Below are 22328 nucleotides of genomic sequence, written 5' to 3' on the forward strand. Positions count from 1 at the left end.
TAGAAATACTTTCGTTCGACAACGCACATCCATAGATACCATATAACTTACAAAAACTCATAAAAGATACATCCATATAGATACATATGTTTATAAATAATATAACAAGCAGTATCCAATACAATTCCTATTCCTCTTACAGAATATCTCAAGATAAAGGCGAGGGTACAATAAATAATAATCTAAAGCAATACAAAGCATCTCAACAACAACTAAATGAACTCTTCGTGACTTCAGCGCCCATATCCTGAAAGGGGAAAAATGTAGGGGGGTGAGAACATCATCCTCGAAAGGGTTCTCAGTAGAGGGTTTTTGGGAATTACTGAAATAGAATACGTGAAGATAAACCGTACCAGTGATTAATAACCGTCTTATGCTTCTTTTCAAAAACAACGGTTTACAATAATAGAGAAATCTGTCATCCTTTTCTGAAAGATGAACCATTTAATCCTTAATTCATCAAAAGCCTTTCAAAAAGGTTTATCTATACTGAACCAAAATAGCCTTTCATAGTTTTCCAAACCAAAAACATAAAACCGGAATCAACCATCGATCCATCTTAATTCAACCACGGCCCTAGACCCAAACAATCCAATCCAACAACCAATCACCACAAACTAACAGAGTCCCAGTTGCAAACACAGATAGGAAGTTCAAGCACAAACAAACAGTTATAGCAAGTAGAACAAGTAGCAGGTAATCACAAGTAATCACATAGGCAAACCAAGTACAATATGCACACCCAAACAATGTCACATAGATGCATATGATGCATGCCTGTCCCTAGTGGCTGATGATATCATCTGTCGGTTACCAAGCCAACCCGACGTGTCCGATAGCTAACTGACGAATGGATTTTTGCCGGTATAGAAATTATCAAGTAGTCAATCGTAGTATAGTCTAAACCGACGCAAAATCCATCATCAAACAAATCTACAATCTATAATCGAGAGTATTAGTCCCGAGTCGTTCTTCCCTAGGAATGCTACAAGGATGCATGTTATTGGTTAAGTGATCTTTTGTGGCTTGAAGAGTGTGGCATAAGAGTGCTAATAAAGGAAAACAACAATCAATCTATATTAAAAGCCTTGGCCAAGGTTGAACATTGGAAGTTCCATCACTATAGCTTACTTCAATCGTGATGACAAAGGGGTGTTGCTTTACTTAGTTAACCCCTAATTATAGAGGAAAGTCAAGTAAAAGTAATTAACTCAAGTCACAAGTCCTAGCCTTACCCTTAGGAAGTCTAGCTTTAGTGCACTCTAAGTCAATTAGCAATCCCCAATTCTTAATCAACAATTGACATCCATTATTCAAGTGTCTCCAATGACTCAACCACTAGGCCAAGTGAGGGAATGCTACTCCATATCTAAAGTTGGCATTTTCTCAAACACTTGGAGAGCAAGAATGAAAGACATAGTAAAATTGAGAAGAGATTTAGAGCTAAAGCAATTCAACACAAGAGATTAACAACAATCAACAATGAACAACAATGAAAATGAGATCTTTAATGAATCAATAGAATCCAAAACAACAAAGCTAATTCTAAGATCTACAAGAATTGAACAATTACAAACACTAATTGAGATTAGAGATGAGGATCTACAACATGAACAAAGTAAATTGAGAGTGGCAATAGATCTCACCAAGGAATGGTTGAGAATTGAGAAAATGAAGATGAATCCTAGAGAGAAGTTGGAGTTTCTCTCTCTACAAATGTAACTAACTAAAACTATCTATCTAATGATCTAGAATTAGTCTATGGATGTGAATGTGTGTCAATCCCCTTCAATCCTTGGCTCTTATATGCATTTTGGCGCCAAATTTGGTTGCTAAAACCTTCCAAAATCGCCAGGCACGTGTTGTAATAAAAGAATCACGTGCGGGCTACGACGCGTGCGCGCACGGTACGCGTGCGCGTCCCTGGCTAATTCTGCGATGTGCGCGCGAGCGCCCTGTGCGCGTACGCGTGCTTGGCCGAAATCAATTCTTTGGCTTTTTGTGCTTCTCTCCACTTGCATGCTTCCTTCCTTGCTTCTTCTGATCCATGCTTAGCCTATTTCATCTTGAGATTACTAACAAACACATCAAGGCATCTTATGGAATCAAAAGAGGAAATAGAATTCATCAAAATAAGGCTTAAAAAGCATGTTTTTACACTTAAGCACAAATACGGGAGAGATAACAAACCCATGCTAATTCCTAGGCTAAATGTGACAAAAGGCTATCAAGATGCTCTAAATTCAATACAAAACAAACCGTCAAATTGGGGTTTGTCAACCTCCCCACACTTAAGCCTTAGCATGTCCTCATGCTAAAATAAGAAGGAACTAAGGGTTATGACATTTATTTGGATGCAACTAAACTATGTGGATCCTATCTAAAGGCAACTACCTAAAGCAATTGGAAATGCTTAGTTCAAACAAATCAATTCCCAAGAGAGCATGCATAAGCACAAGAGCTAGGCATATAGGAACTAAGTCCAAACCACAATTGTATTGAATTGTCATAAAGAGTTCAAACTTGCAAGAATATAAATAATATGGGTGAACACATGTGATTGAACTTTTGAACCCTCACCGGATGTGTATCCGCTCTATTCACTCAAGTGTTTAAGGGTTAATTCACTCAATTCTCTTCCAATCATGTTTTCCAAAATTTGATTTTCTTCTAACAATCAACACTTATTTAATGCATGCATACATTCATCATGAGGTCTTTCATTTAGGTTGTAAGGGGGTTAGGGTCAAGGTAGGATCATTTATGGTTAAGTGGACTAGGATTTGAATCTTTGATTAGCATAGACTTTCCCACCTAACCTATTTAATGACCTATACAAGTTCAAACTATTCTAACTACCCATTCTTCACTTTTTTTTTTCTTACATACTCATGCATTTTTATTTGATTCATAACACCTATGCATTGATTCCTTTTTATTGACTTCACTTTGGGGCATTTTGTCCCCTCTTTCTTATATATTTTTTTCTTTTTCTTCTTTTTTTTCTTTTTTTCATCATCATAAATTTTTTCTCTTTTTTTTCTTTTCATTCATTTTTTTTCTTTATATACTCTTTTTTTCTTTTTTTTTTCTTCTTTCAAACTACATACAAGAACATCAATGCATAAGGTCTTTACATTTAATCAATACATGAATATGTACCCAATTCCTAAACATGAAAGTGTACTACCCCTTTTATCCTATCCAATGTTCCCAAGCCTCACCAACTTGAATAATAAACACTCTCACTAGCCTAGGCTAATCAAAGATCCAAACAAGGACTTTTCATTGGTTTTCCGCCTTGGGCTTGTAATGTGCTAAATTGAGAATAAGTTGGCTAAGCATAGGCTCAAAATTGGCTAACAATGGAGAGTAAAAGGTTGGCTATTTGGGTAAGTGGCTAATGAAATAATGGCCTCAATCATATAAATGCATAAATACAAGAAATAAATGGATATATAGAATCAAGCAAATCAAGGATCACAATCATAGAAAGAGAGCAATTTCACACAAGAATGGAAAATAAGTGGTTATAAAATGTAACCACATCAATAGGCTCAAATCTCACAAGCTTGTGTTCTTAGTTCAATACATGCTTCACAAAGTATGAAATTCAAGCAAGTTTCACCAAAAATTTCCTTTCAATCAATTGGGTTAATGCCCTCTATTTAAGCTTCTTGAAAAAAATCTCAATGTTTGACTAAACATTGTTGTGATTGAAAAGTTCCAAAATTTCTTAGTTCACCCTTTCCTTTTTCACTTAAAACCAATATGTTATGCAAAAAGGGTGACTAAATATTTGCAATCCAAAGTACGATTTCTAATCACAACTACAAACTACAAATAAAGATAAACAAAAATGTATAAAGAAAAATCCAACTAAAAGTATGAAATCTATCATCTAAAACATCCAAGGATATCTATAAGCATCAAAGTATCTAAAATCCAAAATAAATCCAAAATAAGCAATAAAAGTATCAAACAGTAAAAGTATCTAAAATAAACTCAAAATACATCAAATATACACAAAAGGTGTGCAAAGTGAGATAGCTAGAAAAGTGGCTAAAAATGTTCACCGGTATCTAATGATGCCAATGGCTACCTCCCCACACTTAAGATCAAGCATCGTCCTCGATGCTAATCCTGAGGATCCGGGATAGGTACACCGGTAGGCTCTGGCTGTGGCGGTGGTACCGGCTGAGACTCCTGTGTCTGAGGTGGTGCCTCCATATGTGCTGGCTCAGCCACATGAACACCCTCAGTCTGTAAATCTGCGTGCTCCTCCTCATGGGTCTCCTCATCAGAACCGGAAGACTCTGCTAGAGGTGGCAGCTCAAGGCCCTGGGCCACGAACATCTGGTCAATCCGATCTAGGCGACGCATGATCTGGTGCTGGCTGCGCTCCATGTACCGGAAGAGACGCTGAACTAACAGGTAAAGCGGCTGAGGTGCGGCTGCGGTAGATGCTCCTGCAGGGGCTGAGGATGAAGAGGGTCCAGCTCCCTCAACTGCTGCTCTGGCTCGAAATCGACGGCGCGAGGCGGGCCTCTCGTGCACCCAGGATCCCCACGGAATAGTAACTGGCTCCTTCTGAGGGAGCGGTGGAGGTGGTGATACATCATCCTGGTGCCACGGAACTCCGGCCCGCTGAATCATCTGAGTGACCAAGACCGGAAAAGGAAAGAGACCTCGGATGTGGGCCCTCCACATGAACCGCCTGATCAGCTGGGGGTAATAAACATCTCTCCCCTCCATCACACAGCTGATCAAGATCAACATGGCAACTGGGATCTCTGTGAAATGAGTCGTAGGCATGACGTAATGAGCGAAGATCTGCTGCCAAGTCTTGGCCTCTCGGCTCAGATAACTAAAGTGCATCCCCTTGGGTGCCGTGTTATCGGCATCCATAACCTAAGGACCATCCGGAGTAGCTACCACTGCCCTCAATGCCTCAAAATCAAAAGTCATGCAGTGAAGGTCTATCTCGGCCTGCATGAATGCATCAGTGTCACTGGTCCTAGGCCGGCAAGTAAGGGCATCCTCTATGGCCTGCTCTGTGATGGGTACCTCAATCCCCCTGACAAGTACCGAATCAAGGGTGTGGCGGAAGAAATTGCAGTAGAACTCCTGCACCCAAGATCGGTTCACCCGGCTTAATTCCCTATCCAAAAAGGCCAAACCCATCCGGTCAATACGCTGGTGGATGATGTCGGTCAAATCTGATGGAATAACCAGCTTCTTTTCAGTATTCAGATTCTTTGAATTGTAGCTTGGGAATCTGAGTTCACAGTAGAGATTGGGGAATTTGACCGTATCCTGAGCCGGTAGTAATTGGTTTGCTTTATCCATATCATGTAGAGGGTTTTGAGCATAGGCAAGCAGTGAAGCAAAAGTGGGGTTTGGTGTTTTCTTCCTCTTTTTGGAAGATGATGCTTTTCCTTTCCCTTTATCCGACATCCTGAAAAATGGAATAGAATATAGGCAATTAAGCACGTAGCATGAAGCAAGTAAAACATTTTCAGGCTGTAAGATAGATGGCAAGCAAACATGATGGGAATTAAACTTGAAACATGGACATCAAGTAAGAATAAGAGAACATAGCCATAAACCAAGAATTCAATGTTTCCAACAATGTGCACAATTTATAAGGAATAGGCATGTTCATCATCATGACTTAAAGTAATGGTCAAGAGGGTTAAAAATGCAAGTGAATGTCAATTCCAGGAGTCAGATAAAAAAAACGGAAATTAGCCCAATTATGAACTTGCGTGCATTAGGCAAATGTTTAAAGAATTAATATGCCAAGTTCAATTTGTCAATAAAGACTAGAAAGAAAATAATTCTTGAAAATTGGGCAGCATTCCGGCTTAAAATTGGATGTTCCCGGATTGCAACATAGCACAAGCAACATGAATATAGTATCAACCAATCACAGTAGCAATAAGAAAGCATCCAGGCAGCACAAATTGCATACAGAGCAACTCAAATTTGGTACTTAGCAAACAAGCAAACAAACAGAAAATAAACACAAACGGAGCACTTATCAGGCCTAGAATCCTCTATCCAGCCCTAGCTACCTATCCGCAATTATTTCTAACTAATCCTAACATACAACATTTGAAATCAGACTAACTAAGGGAAATATACAGTAATTAACAGAAATGAACAATTAAAGAGGACAGAATTTGGAGCAGGAACCTGGGAGCGGGGAAGAACCGAGAATGGGAAAGGGAAATGGGACTGGGCAGGGTCGGCAGAATCACTGAGAGGTGCCGCCGTGGACGGTGGCGGTGAGTGGGTGACGGCAGTGGCGGTTTTGCAAGAGAGCAGGGGGAGAGAGAGAGAGCGAATGGGAGTGGTTGTGATGAGAGAAGGAAAGAGGGTGCCCGTCCGGTGGTGGTTGCCGGTGGAGCAACAGTGGCGGAGGGGGGTTAGAAGAAGAAGATGGAAATGGGGTTAGAAGGGGGGGTTTTTGCGCGACTGCGCAGTGCGCGTCGCGCATTAGGTCATCATCATTTTGAATTGACGCGCGCGCGCACCTTGCGCGTCCGCGCGCATTAAGGAATCTCGGGACCTACGCGTGCGCGCACAATGCGCTCACGCGTGGACGATCAAAATAGGCAAGGGTGCGTGCGCGTACCGTGCGCGCACGCGTGCAAGGGGCTGGGCTGGACGCTTAAGGTTGGCCCATATGAGGCCTAACTCTCTGGTCAATGGCCTGGGGGTTGCACTACCGGGCCTGTGCGTACGCGGTATGTGCGCGTCCGCGTACACTTGGCACTTTGCCATAGGGCGCGCAAGCGCGATACGTGCGCTCGCGTCCTTTTCTTCTCTTGGCTTATGGACGTGCACGCGGCATGTACGCGTCCACGCGAGTTGAGTTGGGCCAGGGGCGTATTGTTTGCCCAGAGCCGGCTCAACTCTCTGGGTGTTGGCCCAGAAGTTGCAGCAGCCGATTCACGCGTACGCGTGCGTTTCCTTATTGTTGTATGGACGCACACGCACGTAGTGCGCGTAAGCGTGGAGTGAGTTGGGCTTGAGGCACAATGCTGGCCTATGAGAGGCCCAACTCTCTGGAATATGGGTGATGATGCATCCGCTCATGGACGCGTGCGCGTACATGGTGCGCGCGCGTCCACCCCCTCTTTTTTTTTTTTTTTGAAATGCCTAAAAGCTCTAATTGCCCAAAGACTCCCCATGGTGCCTGCAACTCCTTATTTAGTCAAAATCACACACTTTCTAAAATGCAAGTTGGTTTTGAGATTTATTCTATTTCTACTAAGCACAACATACATGTTAATATGCTAGCAACTAGTGTACACAAACAAGCTAATTATGAAGTGAAAAACTACCTACAATGGTAACTCAAACCACTTATTAAACCAAATTAAAATAGTATGGAAAGAGTTTACCATGGTGGGGTGTCCCCCACCTAGCACTTTTAGTTAAAGTCCTTAAGTTGGACATTTTGATGGAGTCCTTGCTATGGTGGCTTATGCTTGAACTCTTCTTCGAATCCCCACCAATGTTTGCTCTTCCAATAGCCTCCGGGATCCCAATTTAAACGTACAAGGCCGTCAAGGGGGCCTAAGCAAGTAACAAGGCCCCTAAGTTGATAGTGATCTATGTATGTTCCGGGGTCCCATACTTTGTTTGTCAACCCCTTTTCTTCTTGATCTTCATGCTTCCAATAGGGTGACAGACTTATTGAATTCTCCTTGTAACTCATACTCATCATCTTAATCCCATCGAGTTTGGCTTCACTCGGCTTTTGAAACTCAAAGTTTGATTTTCCGTCCTTTATGCGCCTTGTTTCCTATTGTCCACCAACATCTAATCCGTTCTTACTCTCTAGCCCACAAAGAGTTCTAAGTTGACCATCCGTTTCTAACAACGCATATTGATATGGGCCAAGAAAATTAAAGGATGAGATGATTACCCACTCAATTTGTGATTGGGACGGCGACTTAGCAAGGAAGATATTCAATGATCTTGACATTGTAGGTTCCACTTCCTTTGGCTTCTCCATGATGATTTCCATCTTTTGATAACTCTTTTTAAATTCTTCTTGTTTGCTAACTTCCTTCAAACCTTTATCATTGATCAAGTTATGTGTTGGAGGTTGCGCACCCTCCTCAACATTGGCTTCACATTCGAAGGGGGAAGCTTCGACAAGATCACCATTGTCACTTGATGTAGAGTTATTTTCGTTGATGGAACTTCCTTCTTGTTCAACCTCCTCTAGGTCTTCTTCCACTTTTTTATCTTCAACAACCTTCATTTCCTCCGCTTGTTGCAACACACACTCCATTTCCTTGTGCCCAACTTGAGACTCTAAAGTCTCTCTCATACCTCCCTCTTTGGTTGCTTTCTCACAATCATCCGTGAACTCATTTCGCTTGTGATATAAATCCCAAGAATCTATCTTTTGACGGATGGTTGCTTGAAGTTGATCCATTTCTTCCTTGAAACGATCCCTTAATTCTTGTTCCGCTTTACTAACATAAGTAGGATCATATTGCTCTTGGATTAATGGACATTGATATGCTTTCATGGAGGTTTGTGGCGGAGAGGGAGAATCATAATATGGTTGGAAAGAAGATTTATCAAAGCTTTGAGGTGGGAAGTCATTTTGGTTATTGGTAGAGGGTGAAATTATACGGGACATAAATTTTTGGAGGGTAGAGGTGAAACTAGTGAAGGCGGTTTGGAGCTCTTCTTGCTCTTGAAGAATGATGCCAAGTGTATCATCCATGGGAACTTGGGTTGGAGGGTAAAAATGTTGGAGTGGTGGTGATTCAAGGGTTGCTTGTTCATAATCGTCACAAGGGTATGCATAGGGGGAATATAGATTTGGATCATATGTGGGCACTTGGTGGAAATAAGATGTGGGTTGAGAATATGGTGCATAGAATGGTGGTGGTTGAGTGGTATAACCATGATAAGAGTCATCATATTCGTAGGAATGATATGCATTATAGGAAGGATTACCATCATAGTAACTTGAAGGGGAAGGTTGCCATGATGATTGCTCATATGGATATGGCTCCCTTCCTGAGAATTCATCTATCCCATAATGTGAGCCATCATTCAAGTTTTCATCGCCTACAAAATAGTCATAGTTATATCCAAAACCACAAGGATGAGAGTTCATAGTGGCAAATAAGAACAAAACTAATAGAGATCTAAAACTAATGGAAACCAACAAACAAACAAAAGACAAACATATTCACAATATTCACATATTTACATTAACCAAAGACATGGCACTCATGCGCATTCCCCGGCAACGGCGCCATTTTGACGAATGGATTTTTGCCGGTATAGAAATTATCAAGTAGTCAATCGTAGTATAGTCTAAACCGACGCAAAATCCATCATCAAACAAATCTACAATCTATAATCGAGAGTATTAGTCCCGAGTCGTTCTTCCCTAGGAATGCTACAAGGATGCATGTTATTGGTTAAGTGATCTTTTGTGGCTTGAAGAGTGTGGCATAAGAGTGCTAATAAAGGAAAACAACAATCAATCTATATTAAAAGCCTTGGCCAAGGTTGAACATTGGAAGTTCCATCACTATAGCTTACTTCAATCGTGATGACAAAGGGGTGTTGCTTTACTTAGTTAACCCCTAATTATAGAGGAAAGTCAAGTAAAAGTAATTAACTCAAGTCACAAGTCCTAGCCTTACCCTTAGGAAGTCTAGCTTTAGTGCACTCTAAGTCAATTAGCAATCCCCAATTCTTAATCAACAATTGACATCCATTATTCAAGTGTCTCCAATGACTCAACCACTAGGCCAAGTGAGGGAATGCTACTCCATATCTAAAGTTGGCATTTTCTCAAACACTTGGAGAGCAAGAATGAAAGACATAGTAAAATTGAGAAGAGATTTAGAGCTAAAGCAATTCAACACAAGAGATTAACAACAATCAACAATGAACAACAATGAAAATGAGATCTTTAATGAATCAATAGAATCCAAAACAACAAAGCTAATTCTAAGATCTACAAGAATTGAACAATTACAAACACTAATTGAGATTAGAGATGAGGATCTACAACATGAACAAAGTAAATTGAGAGTGGCAATAGATCTCACCAAGGAATGGTTGAGAATTGAGAAAATGAAGATGAATCCTAGAGAGAAGTTGGAGTTTCTCTCTCTACAAATGTAACTAACTAAAACTATCTATCTAATGATCTAGAATTAGTCTATGGATGTGAATGTGTGTCAATCCCCTTCAATCATTGGCTCTTATATGCATTTTGGCGCCAAAGTTGGTTGCTAAAACCTTCCAAAATCGCCAGGCACGTGTTGTAATAAAAGAATCACGTGCGAGCTACGACGCATGCGCGCACGGCACGCGTGCGCGTCCCTGGCTAATTCTGCAATGTGCGCGCGAGCGCCTTGTGCGCGTACGCGTGCTTGGCCGAAATCAATTCTTTGGCTTTTTGTGCTTCTCTCCACTTGCATGCTTCCTTCCTTGCTTCTTCTGATCCATGCTTAGCCTATTTCATCCTGAGATTACTAACAAACACATCAAGGCATCTTATGGAATCAAAAGAGGAAATAGAATTCATCAAAATAAGGCTTAAAAAGCATGTTTTTACACTTAAGCACAAATACGGGAGAGATAACAAACCCATGCTAATTCCTAGGCTAAATGTGACAAAAGGCTATCAAGATGCTCTAAATTCAATACAAAACAAACTGTCAAATTGGGGTTTGTCACTAACCCGGACACAGTCTCTCTGTTGCGCATTATTATCATTAGAGGGTATCTGTGCCCTGTCGCCATTAGAGGGTATATGCGCCCTGTCGCCATTAGAGGGTATCGGTGCCCTGTCACCCTTACAACCAGAGAGAAAACACAAGCATACTCGCTTACAACTTTCATCTCAGCCATTCGGCTTAAATTCACAAATCATTCAATTGCGTACATGCATTTATATTCAATCATGGATCACCATCCATCTCAGCCATCCGGCTCATGGTTCAATCCAGAACTAACCAATTTATCAATAAATACTGCCCTTCGGCTTAAATTCATAATTCATAGCCAGCCATACGGCTTATAACTCATTCGGTAATCAGCCATAAATCAATGTCACACACAGCCATTCCGGCTCACGGTTCAATCCAGAACCAGCCAATATTCATAATCATACACAGCCATTCTGGCCCATAACAAAAACAGTACTTCCATCATTCAACATCATCAAATTCATAAATCGGCATTTAAGCCATAAATCACTTTTCTCAATTCATTCACTTTAAAATCAAGTTTCAACTCTTTTCATCCTTGGCTATAAAGATCTCATTCCTCAAATCATCTCAGGCTCATAAGCCAAATTTTCTAAAAGTGAGTTTCCTTTTTAAATCAAAGCCACTCTCGGCATTCTCTTTCCAAAACTTCCAAAACCATGGAAAGTTAAAGATTCATTTTGGGAACATTCAAAATCACCCATCCAACAATGGGATTCTATAACAAAAGTTTCTTGCCAGAGTCCCAAGTATTTAGGGAAGGTCAACTTATATAAATTCCTTAAAATTCATTGAAACTCTTAAAATCATAGATTCTTGGTTCAAGTAAATAAAACTGAATTTATTATGAAACCGATCATACAAAATCACAAGTTCCAACCCGGTCCAAAAATCAATTCATTTGAAACGGAACCGGTTCCTTTGAATCAAACCACTTTCAGGTTTCTTTTTGGAACCCATTTTTCTAACTCTTCTAAAATGCCTCACACTTGATTACTCAATCAAAAGTCTAAATTCCTTTAAAATCACTAAAAGCTTCTTTTTATATTGAAATCAATATTAGAGCATCATTCTTTCCTTCAGTGATTCAAACTGTACAAATAGTTCATTTCTAAATAAGCCGAACTCAACGCATAAAGTTCATTAAATAAATTAAGCTTGAAAACATAAATATTCTCTTAATAAATCAAATAATACAATTTCTCAAATCCAACCCTTTTTAAATAACTTTACAAACAAGAATAGGATTTTGTAGAAATTTTGATAGCACCTCCCCTAAAACTTGGACTTTTGCCACCCGGTTCGGGTCCCAACTAAACCGTTCCTCATTCCTTTTCAACAGCTCAAAACCAGAAATCAATTCAAAGCAAGCTAAATCCAACAATTGCCTCAGTGGCGTATCTCAAGGAAACCATTTCAAAATCAACTCAATATCAACCGATTTAACTCATTTCCAAAGCTTTAAAGAATCAGTTCAGCAATAAATCATTTGTCCAAAACCAAGTCAATTAAAGTAAACTAGGCTGAATTCAAGAGTACATTCTATTTTTCACATTCCCAAGAAAATTAACTCAAATCAATCCTCAACGGATTAAACTCGATTTCAAAGCTTTAAAGAATCAACTTCAAAACATTACATTTCACAAGCCGCACAACAATTCAGCCAAATCAACATACATAATCATTCGAGTCAATCAAATAATACATAAGGCAGATACAATCACCAAATACACAATATCTCACATCAGTATCCATATGTAATAATTCCAATACATAAAACACAGTTTTTGGAAAGCGCCCCTACCTCAAAACCCAATTCCATAACCCAAACGCGTCACAGAGTCCTTTCCGCCTCAACCCGAAATCAACAACAACCGCAACCTCAGCTTCAAGCCACATTCGCAATAACCATAGCAACACTAATCGCAACATACAATAATCAGGACTCGACCCCACGCTATCAGAATTCATATTCATTAACTATACACAACAAAATACTAACGCGAGGCTTTTCGAAACATAATCTCTTACCGGAGCAACAAAACGAAGCAGCTGCGATTTCGAACTGGCCCCGGCAACAGCTCTGGCGACGGCCAAAAGCTCCGGTGGATCAACTAGAAAAACCGCTCAACATCAAAACCTTCTCAAGATCCAAAGTGACCGAAACCACAAATTAAAACCCTTACCGGCAGAGTTCTCCGGCGACTGAGCTGCATTCTACGGCGGCAGAGAGGGCGGAGCAGCTCGAACGGCCAGCAGCAGTGATAGCGCTAATTAACCAGCACCAACATCCACCACCATCACCACCTACCTCTCCGGTCAGATCCAACGGCCGCTACTCAGCCGCAGCAACGATAAAACGGCAGCAAAAGGGCTAGCCCCAACCCGTGATGATGGTTCTCCAGCGCGATACCAGCCACAACAGGAACGGCGACGGTGAGACCCCGACAGCGACGAGTTTCCCGGCGACAGAACGAGCAGGACTGGCGACGGCGTGGCTCACTCACCCCTCCCCATCGCGCTCATCTCTTCTCCCCTAGCTCAGGTCGCGAACAGAGAAGATCCATGGTGTGATAATGGCACGGCGGCACGGCAACGTGAGCTTGCAGCAGTGGCGCCCAAGTGCGGCGGTGACGACGCAAGACAGTGCCCTTCCTCCTCTTCTCTCGCGCCAGCTTCGATGGATTGACAGTGGCGGAGGCGGCGCGAGCCCTCTCTCACCTTCGCGATTCTCCTCAGGCGACGGAACTGGGTGCCGGATGGAGGAACTGCGATTGGGCAGGGACGAACGACGCTCCTTGCGCGCGGCAGTCCGTCGATCACGGCGGCAGTACCCAGCCGGCGGCACCAAGCCCTTTCCCTCACTGCCTTGTTCTTTCTTTCGTGCAAGAAGGGAAGCAGTGTGTTTAGGTTAGAGGGGGCAGCAGCTGCTGCTGCTGGTTCAAGGAGGGGAAACGGGTACTGGGTCAGGGTTTTAGGGTTAGGGTTTTTGAATAAAATTAGGGTTAGGAGCATTTTTGTAATTTTACCCAAAAAGAGGTATAATGTAGTAATTAAAAATAAATTCTAATCTAACAATAATAGTGTATAAAAATACTATTTGCTCATCAACTTTACAAATTATTTTCAATAAAATGCCCAAATCTAAAAATTAGAAATAATATAATTAATTTCTTCATTTTCCAAAATAGCAGTATTAATATATAAAATATTACTTATCTAATCAAAATCATATAAAATCCTTATTATTGCCAACTTTATAATTTAAATATAGAAAATAATCCAATAATTATAAAATTGGATAATAATCATAACTCGTCTCAAATTCAATAAATCAAAACTTGCCTTAATTATCTTTAATAAAATAATTTCTGAAATTAAGGCTATAAATAACTATATGATTTGAGACTTACTCATAAATATACTTTTCAAAGGTTTTGAATCTTACATAGCGTTTGTTTTTAGAATTTGAGATTGAGAATGAAAGACTCGAACTCATTATTATATTTGGTGGTTAAATATTGAAACTAAAATATCAGTCTCAAAACACAAAATTTCAGTCCCTTAAATATTTTTAAAAAATGGAGATACAAGAGATTAAAATTTTAATAATATTTTTTTTTAAAATATCCTTATTTAATTTTTTAAATTCTAAATCTATCCCTTAATCTCCATATTTATATTAAATTAAATATAATACTAAGACATAATTTAATTTAGTATATTTTACATTAAATATAATACAAAAATTTAATTTAGTTTCTATCTTTTCGTCTCACTCTTTCTTCCATATATAATCCTAAAAGAGTAAAAATTACCCCATATTAGAATTAGTTATCCACTAAGCTGATAATCGAAATAGCAAAAAAACATTTAACTTGCTATCCAAATTAAATCAGGTTGAATATCAACTATATATAAAGATCCATATACAAGTAAGTCTAACACATGTGAATAAGACCATACGTATTAGTTTTGCCACTATTGGACCAACGTTTCCTAACCCAATCTCAAGTAAGACCGTTCCTTAATGAAATTGTAGGCTAGACTCATATTAATACACCCAGATATAAGAAACATATAAAAAAATCAATTCTCTAACCAGTCAATTTAAACAATTCAATTAATTATAATAACTTTAATTTATTAATTTAAATCATTCTCATTAATGATTATTTTAAAAAAATAGAATTTATAATTAACCCTAATTGAAACATGATTCATGATTTTGTTAAGACTTTTCTTTTCACGCATTAAGTGTGTTGTTGTGCTTGATTTATTCCGCTGACGTTCTCAACAACGTGAACACCAAGTCCCACTTCTCCGGTGCTACGTTGTTTCTGCCATCTTTTGTGTTACTGTTAATGATCGGGGTTTTATTGTTGTTCATTATTTGATTACGTTTTGCTGCAAAAATCAGCATGATGTATGATCACCGAATACCCACTTTCGCTGTGCTCTGCCGTTCTTGCCGCCATTAGCGTTACTGTTCGTCATTGGGATGTCATTGTTGTTCATTGCTTGATCACCTTCTGCTGCAAGGACCACCACGCGGCTGCATCTTTGACAAAAGTCGTTCGCGGTGGTTAGAGAGTTCTTCCCATTGTTGTCAAATTCTCGAGTTAACTCGTAAACTCGTACGAATTTACGAGTTTAGATATGGAATCAAGTTGACTCGGGCATAAACTCTATTCTGAGTAAACTCGGTTAGACTCGGCTAAACTCGGTCAAACTCGGACAAACTCGTGAGTCTAGGACCAAGTAAATGAGTGTGTTTTTCTTCATTTTTACTCAAAAAAGTGTCATTTTGAAACCAAAAACACACTTTTTTTTATTAGGGTTAGGATAACACTCCCAAAGAATGAAAGAAAACTCACTCACAACTCACTCATCTTCGTTTCTCTCAAGTCTCACTTTCTCCATGTTCTACCGCAGTCGCCGTTCCCCGTTGAACTGCCATTGTTCACCTGCGTCTGCTACCTCTGCTCTGATTTGCGTCATTATCTTTGTGAATTTTACCTAAGTTGCCCTCTATTTTGTATTTTTTCACATCTCCCCTATCCGCAACTCCATCGTGCTATCACCGTTCACGAGTTCGACTACTTTTCCTACAGTCCTATCTCTGCTCTGGTTTGTACAGTCGTGAAATCCATGACTATTTGTCGCCGTTGTTTCGTGCTGCTGCTGCACCTTCACCACCGCTACCTGCTGCACCCTTGTCTTTGATCTGCTGTTGCTGGGACTTTGCCCCTTCTTTTCTTCTATATCCTCTATTTTTTGTATGCCTTTTGCCCTTTCTTTGAGCTTTGCTTCTTGATTTAGTTTTTTTTTTGCTTTTTAAATTTTATTGCTTCTAATTTTATCCTATTGCTTATCGTTTATGTTAGATGGCCATATGGTTCATCCATTCATGGATGATTAGTAATTAATTCTTTTTATTAGAGTTAATTTAATTATTTGATATTGTTCAATGTTCAATTAAAGATTTAGTATTACAGATTTAGCATTTTAAATTTTGTGTCTTCTATGTTGTATTTGTGTAAGAATAATTATAGAGGATTTGAATGTGTATTTTAAAGTATTTTTTATAATGTATGCTATTATTTTAATTTATTATGTGCTTTAATATTGATATTATTAATTTTGAAGGGTTAGAATTGAGTAAATATACATTATGTATGATATACAGGTGAACTCGTACGAGTCTACGAGTTAACTCGCGAGTCGAGTCTAGATCAGCTCTACGAGTTTACTTAGACTCGCGAGTTTGACAACCTTATTCTTCCCGCCGAGCTGTTGTACACAAAAAAGTCGACGTCGCAGTGTACGGCTTCCAATAGAGAGCATTCGTCCATGGAGCAATCAATTTTGGGATGTAGATTGAATAGCCCGTTGGTTGATGTGAGTGATAATAATTCAATGAAAGGCAAAGAACATTTGAGTGTGAAGTTGCAATTCAATCTGTTTCCAAGGTATGATGTAGGGGAAAGAAGATGTTGTTTCGTTTTTTTTTTTTTTTGCATACAAGTGAATTGTATTTGGTTAATCTGGTGTTTTTCTTTTTTTTTGTATACTAAGTGGATGTTTTTTTCTCCATTTGATTGGATGTTTCTGTAATGGTATTGTTGTTATTTGAGTATCTAATGAGGAGATTTTTCTGTAACTCTTACTAATGAATGCGTTTTTTTGTTTTATTTTAGCTAATGTGTTTTTTTTTATTTAGAATTTGGAAGATTTTTTTATTAGTTTTGGATATTTTTTTATGTTTTATATTTTTTTCTTTAGGATTTAGATAATTCTTTTTTATTAGTTTTGAATGATTCTTTTTCTTATATTTTGTATGTTTTTTTTCTTAGAATTTGAATGATTCTTTATCTTATATTTTGATATTTTTTTCAAAGTTTGGACATTTTTTTTAGAAAGAGAAATTAAAATTTGTGTGACAAATAGTAAAAGATAAATTAAAATAAAAATTAATAATTATTAATTTTGTATTTTTTAACAATTAAAATTTAAATAATTATTAATTAATGACAATTAATTAGTATAAAATGCAATTCAAAAATTTTTGTTGGTTTGTTATTAGTTATATCCTTGTTGGTTCTCTAGCGAAATTACAGATATAAATACTATCTATTTTAGTAAATTAATGTAACAAATTTTTTAGTCACCCCTTATTAGAATATAATCCAATGACCTTCTATAATAATGCCAAGCTATTAAAAGAGAATAAGTAGATCAAATATTTACACCGAGGAATTAATCAATTAATTCAAGGATAATTTTATAATTTCTATAACTTCAATATATTTCAATCATTTTTTAAATTCAAGTAAAGATAAGTGCGGTCAGTTGATTAAAAATGAAGAGATTTCAATTTATTTATGATTTATAAAACAAAATGTTTTAATTAACAATAATTATAAATGTTACATCAATTTTTATCTTTTTTAGTTAAATACATAATAAATACATTCAAAGTTAAATATTTAAGATTTTAGAAAAAGTTTTGAAAAATAAAATTTTTGAGCCAAAAACAGTTAAAACTTATTATTTTATCTTTATTTAATGTACTCTGTAATTAATAAATATTAAATAAAAAAATTTAAACAGTTTGAGTTTTTTTTTCTATAGTATTGCTGAATTTTTTAATACAAATATTTTATATTAAAATTAGGAATGACAAAAAAACATACACTCGCAGAGATTATTTTCGACAGAGAGAATAACGAAAACTTACAAAATTTCTACAAACTCAAGAATTTGTCCCACAAATAAATAAAAGAGAAAAGGACAAATAAGTCCCTGACTTTTTACCCCGCAGACATTTTCGTCCCTGACCATTAGAAAATACATTTAAGTCCCTGACGTTCTTAAAATTAGGACGGATCAGTCCCTCCGTCAAAAAGCCACCGTCAGACCCAACGGAAAAGTCTGACGTGGCTTCCCTTCTACTTACCTGGCATGACGGCTGCACACGTGGCACGTTAGGCAGATGGAGCATTTGAAAAGTGGACAAATAAGTCCCTGGCACTCAGAACGACGTCGTTTAACGGTGTCGGTCATTCACGACCCACAAGCCACTCAATCCCAAAATATGTGTCTGCAAACTCTTCTGAATCTATGTTTTCTCCTTTTTCCTTTTCCCCACTCTCGTTCATTTCCAATTTCCATTTCTATTGTTCTTTTTGGATCGGATACACAAAAGACATGGCGGCATCGTGGCGGTTGCGGAAACTGCAATCCCAGGCCGCGAACAAGATCTGCGTCGACTGCTCTCAGAAGAACCCACAGTGGGCCTCTGTCTCCTACGGCGTATTCATGTGTCTCGAGTGCTCCGGCAAGCACCGCGGCCTCAGTGTCCACATCTCCTTCGTCAGATCCATCATCATGGACTCCTGGTCCGAAATCCAGATCAAGAAAATGGAGGCTGGCGGCAACGACGCCCTCAACGCCTTCCTCTCTCAGTACGGTATTCCAAAAAAAAACTGATATTATCACAAAGTACAACACCAACGCCGCCAAAATCTACCGCGACCACATCCAGGCCCTCGCCGAAGGCCGTCCCTGGCGCGATCCTCCCGTTGTTAAGGAGGATCTCCGCTCCTCTGCTGAAAAACCTCCCTTGTCGCACACCGGCGGTGGCGGTGGTGGTGGAGGTTGGAGGCAATCGGAATTGGAGGCCTCCGCCACGAACAAGGAAAGCTTCTTTGCTCGGAAGATGGCGGAGAATAACACGAGGCCCGAGGGGCTCCCGCCGTCGCAGGGCGGAAAGTACGTCGGGTTCGAATCGAGCCCTGCCCCTTCGCAGAGAAACATAAACCCCCAAAACGACTATCTCTCTGTCGTTTCGCAGGTGGTTCTCGATTGCAGTGAATTGTGTGTTGTTTGTTAATTTGCTTATATTTGAATGGAGATGTGTTTCTCTTTGTGATTAGGGGATTGGTAAATTATCATTTGTTGCTGCATCTACCGCTCAATCTGCTGCTAGTGTTGTTCAGGCAAGCACCAAGGAAATCACTGCTAAGTATCTGGGTTTATATATAATAACTTATGTTTTGAGTTCGTTCAATTGGATCAAACGAAGAACCCAAACGAATTTTAGGATTAGGGCAGCGATGTAAACAACGTCGTTCAGAACGCCAGGGACTTATTTGTCCACTTTTCAAATGCTCCATCTCCCTAACGTGCCACGTGTGCAGCCGTCATGCCAGGTAAGTAGAAGGGGAGCCACGTCAGACTTTTTCGTTGAGTCTGACGGTGACTTTTTGACGGAGGGACTGATCCGTCCTAATTTTAAGAACGTCAGGGACTTAAAAGTATTTTCCAATGGTCAGGGACGAAAATGTCTGAGAGGTAAAAGGTCAGGGACCTATTTGTCCTTTTCTCTAAATAAAAATAGGGGTAAAGATTGAGGTATCTGTTCCACAAGAACTTAAGAAATTCTCGTAACAAAAACTTTTACTTAAATATATAAATGGTGTAAATTATTCTAATTTATTTTATTTTAATTTATATATTTTTCAGTCACCAAAAAAATTTTAATTTATATATTAAAAATTTTATGTGTATATTATTCTGTTTGAAGTTTATTTGATTTGATACCAATAAGTAATAGCTGAAATGACATAATCTCTTCATATTCAATTAAGAGGTTACGGATTCGAGTCTCCTATCTTTGGTAAAAAAAAAGTTTGTTTGATTTGATATATTTAAATAAATGGTATAAGATTTTATTATAATTATGTTAAATTTTTTTAAAAAAAATTAAAACATAATATTATAAATACTCGTAGGTATTTATTTTCTGTGCAAAAAAATAATAAATGGAGATTCATATAAAAATAAAACAAAAAAGAAAACATATTTTACTAAACGAAAAGAAAGACGGAACAAGATTTCTGTCCCATAGAAACCCCTAATTAAAACCCATATGTTAAAAGTCTACTCTGTCAAGTCTGTTAAGAAATTTATTCGCTAGACCCGCACGATATATTGAGAATTGATTATAGTATCGTAATATGAAAGAGTTTGTACTTTGTAGACAAAAAATGATTTGGTACTTGATAGTTTATATTATCAATCCCGACTCATTTGAAGGAGTCAAAATATCAAATAGGCTATAAAATTTGAAAATATTTGCAAATATTATGAAAATACTTATATTCTAATAGTTTTAACAGTTAATTTTAATTAATATATATTATATATATTTTTATAATTAAAATTAATAATTAAAAATATTAAAATATCAGTATCTTAATAACATGGCCATTTCATTATGTATTGACGCAGAAATAAACTTTTCCAATTTTTTAATAATTAAAATAATAAAATACGATTTTTTATTATTAATTTTATAAATAAATATTAAAAATTATATTTTTGTTTTTTTAGTTTTTTTTTTGAACAATTAAAAAGATATATTCTTGCATTGACGCGTCGTATAAATTAGTTCTGAACCTTCATTAGCATAAATTGATTGGACCCAACGTTTGCCACTGAGAGAGAGAGAGAAGTGGCCGGTATAACAATAAGTCAATAACTGAGTGAAGTGGACTGTTAAACGTGTGGGCCATCCTCTTACGTCTCTTTCTTGACCAGTTGACCCTAATGATGACCCAAGAAAAGAAATAGATATTGTTACATATTATGGTGAAGAAAAAATATATATATATTAATTTATTTTTATTAATTTTTTAAAATAATTTTTTTTTATTTTTTCCACACAAATTTCTCGTAGTAGAATTATACAGATATCAAATTGACATATATGCTCTCAAGCACTTTCCACTTAATAATTGCACTTTCCACATGATCCAAAGAAATGTATGGATTAGATTGGACTAGAGGAGACATAAATTTTGATTTTTTTTTTAAAAAAAAAAAGTTGTGGTGAATGATGTACTTGCATAAATAAAAATATGATTCATGAATCGAATAAGGAAATCGAAATTATATTAGGCTTGACTAGTTCACATGGCTGCTGTGTAAGGAGGGAGGAGATCTTTTTCGATGAAAAAAAAATTGGATGGTATTTAGTGTAGGATCTTATTTTTTATTGTTCTCTTTCTTATTTAATTTTGGTCTTACTTATAGAATTAAAAATAAGAGATCGCATTTTATTCTCTCAAATGTTAAAAAAAATAGAGAAGATTCATTTCAAAATTTTATATCATGAAAATTATATAATTTCTAATACAAGGCAAGCAAGAAGGTGAAGAAGCACATCAGAGCTTACCTTGCACTACACTACCATCTATTTATTCATTTATTAATAACAGATATTGAATAAAATTTTAGATCGTCTTTGTTTATAAAGATAAGATATTGAAATATAAATTTAAAAATATAAAATCGTATTTAATAAATGAGATATGAATGAGAATATTGTGTCTTGGAATATTAAATTAATATATTTTATATTTTTTTTGAAAAAAAACACAATCTTTTTTTATTTTTTATTATCACTATCAAATTTTTATAATTATATCTTTTATCATTTTACTTTTCATTCTTAATTTTAGATGAAAAAAAATAAAAATAAATTAAATTTTTTATTATTTATTCTATCTTATATTCAATTTACCACCAAATAAAATATAAAAATATTAATTTTTGTATTTTATCATATTCTCAAAACTAATCGCAACCCTAAATTCTTGAGCATTTTAAAAAAGAACACCATCAACACAGCTAACAAACCATAAGAACCTCAAATTTAATGTTTGTCTTTTTAATTTCTATCTCTTAATCTTTACCAATCAATTTTAATCTTCCTTCTAAACACAACACAAGAGTCCTCAATGTTAAGTTGTTAACACTTGCCAAACACTAGCAATCACCTAAAACAATATGAAGTAATGAGCAGGATAAAGACAACTAAGAAATTTGCCGTAAATATAAATGTATCATATTTTAAGCAAAACAATATGCAACCAAAGTTTTTACTAGAATTTTATTGCCTGAAGCCCGAATTATATGACAAGATAATCTTTAGAGAATTTAAATAAATCCCACCATTTTATATCATTCGATTGCCGTGGCAATTTCAGGCAA

General features: G+C 37.3%; 1 pseudogene; it reads left to right on the top strand.

Moving 5' to 3' along the window:
• The first annotated feature begins 18479 nt into the window (after positions 1-18479).
• LOC130963132 (probable ADP-ribosylation factor GTPase-activating protein AGD6) lies at positions 18480-19393 on the top strand (annotated as a pseudogene).
• The last annotated feature ends 2935 nt before the right edge of the window (positions 19394-22328 follow it).

The sequence above is a fragment of the Arachis stenosperma genome, chromosome 2, assembly GCF_014773155.1.
Source record: "Arachis stenosperma cultivar V10309 chromosome 2, arast.V10309.gnm1.PFL2, whole genome shotgun sequence".
NCBI classification, from domain to species: domain Eukaryota; kingdom Viridiplantae; phylum Streptophyta; class Magnoliopsida; order Fabales; family Fabaceae; genus Arachis; species Arachis stenosperma.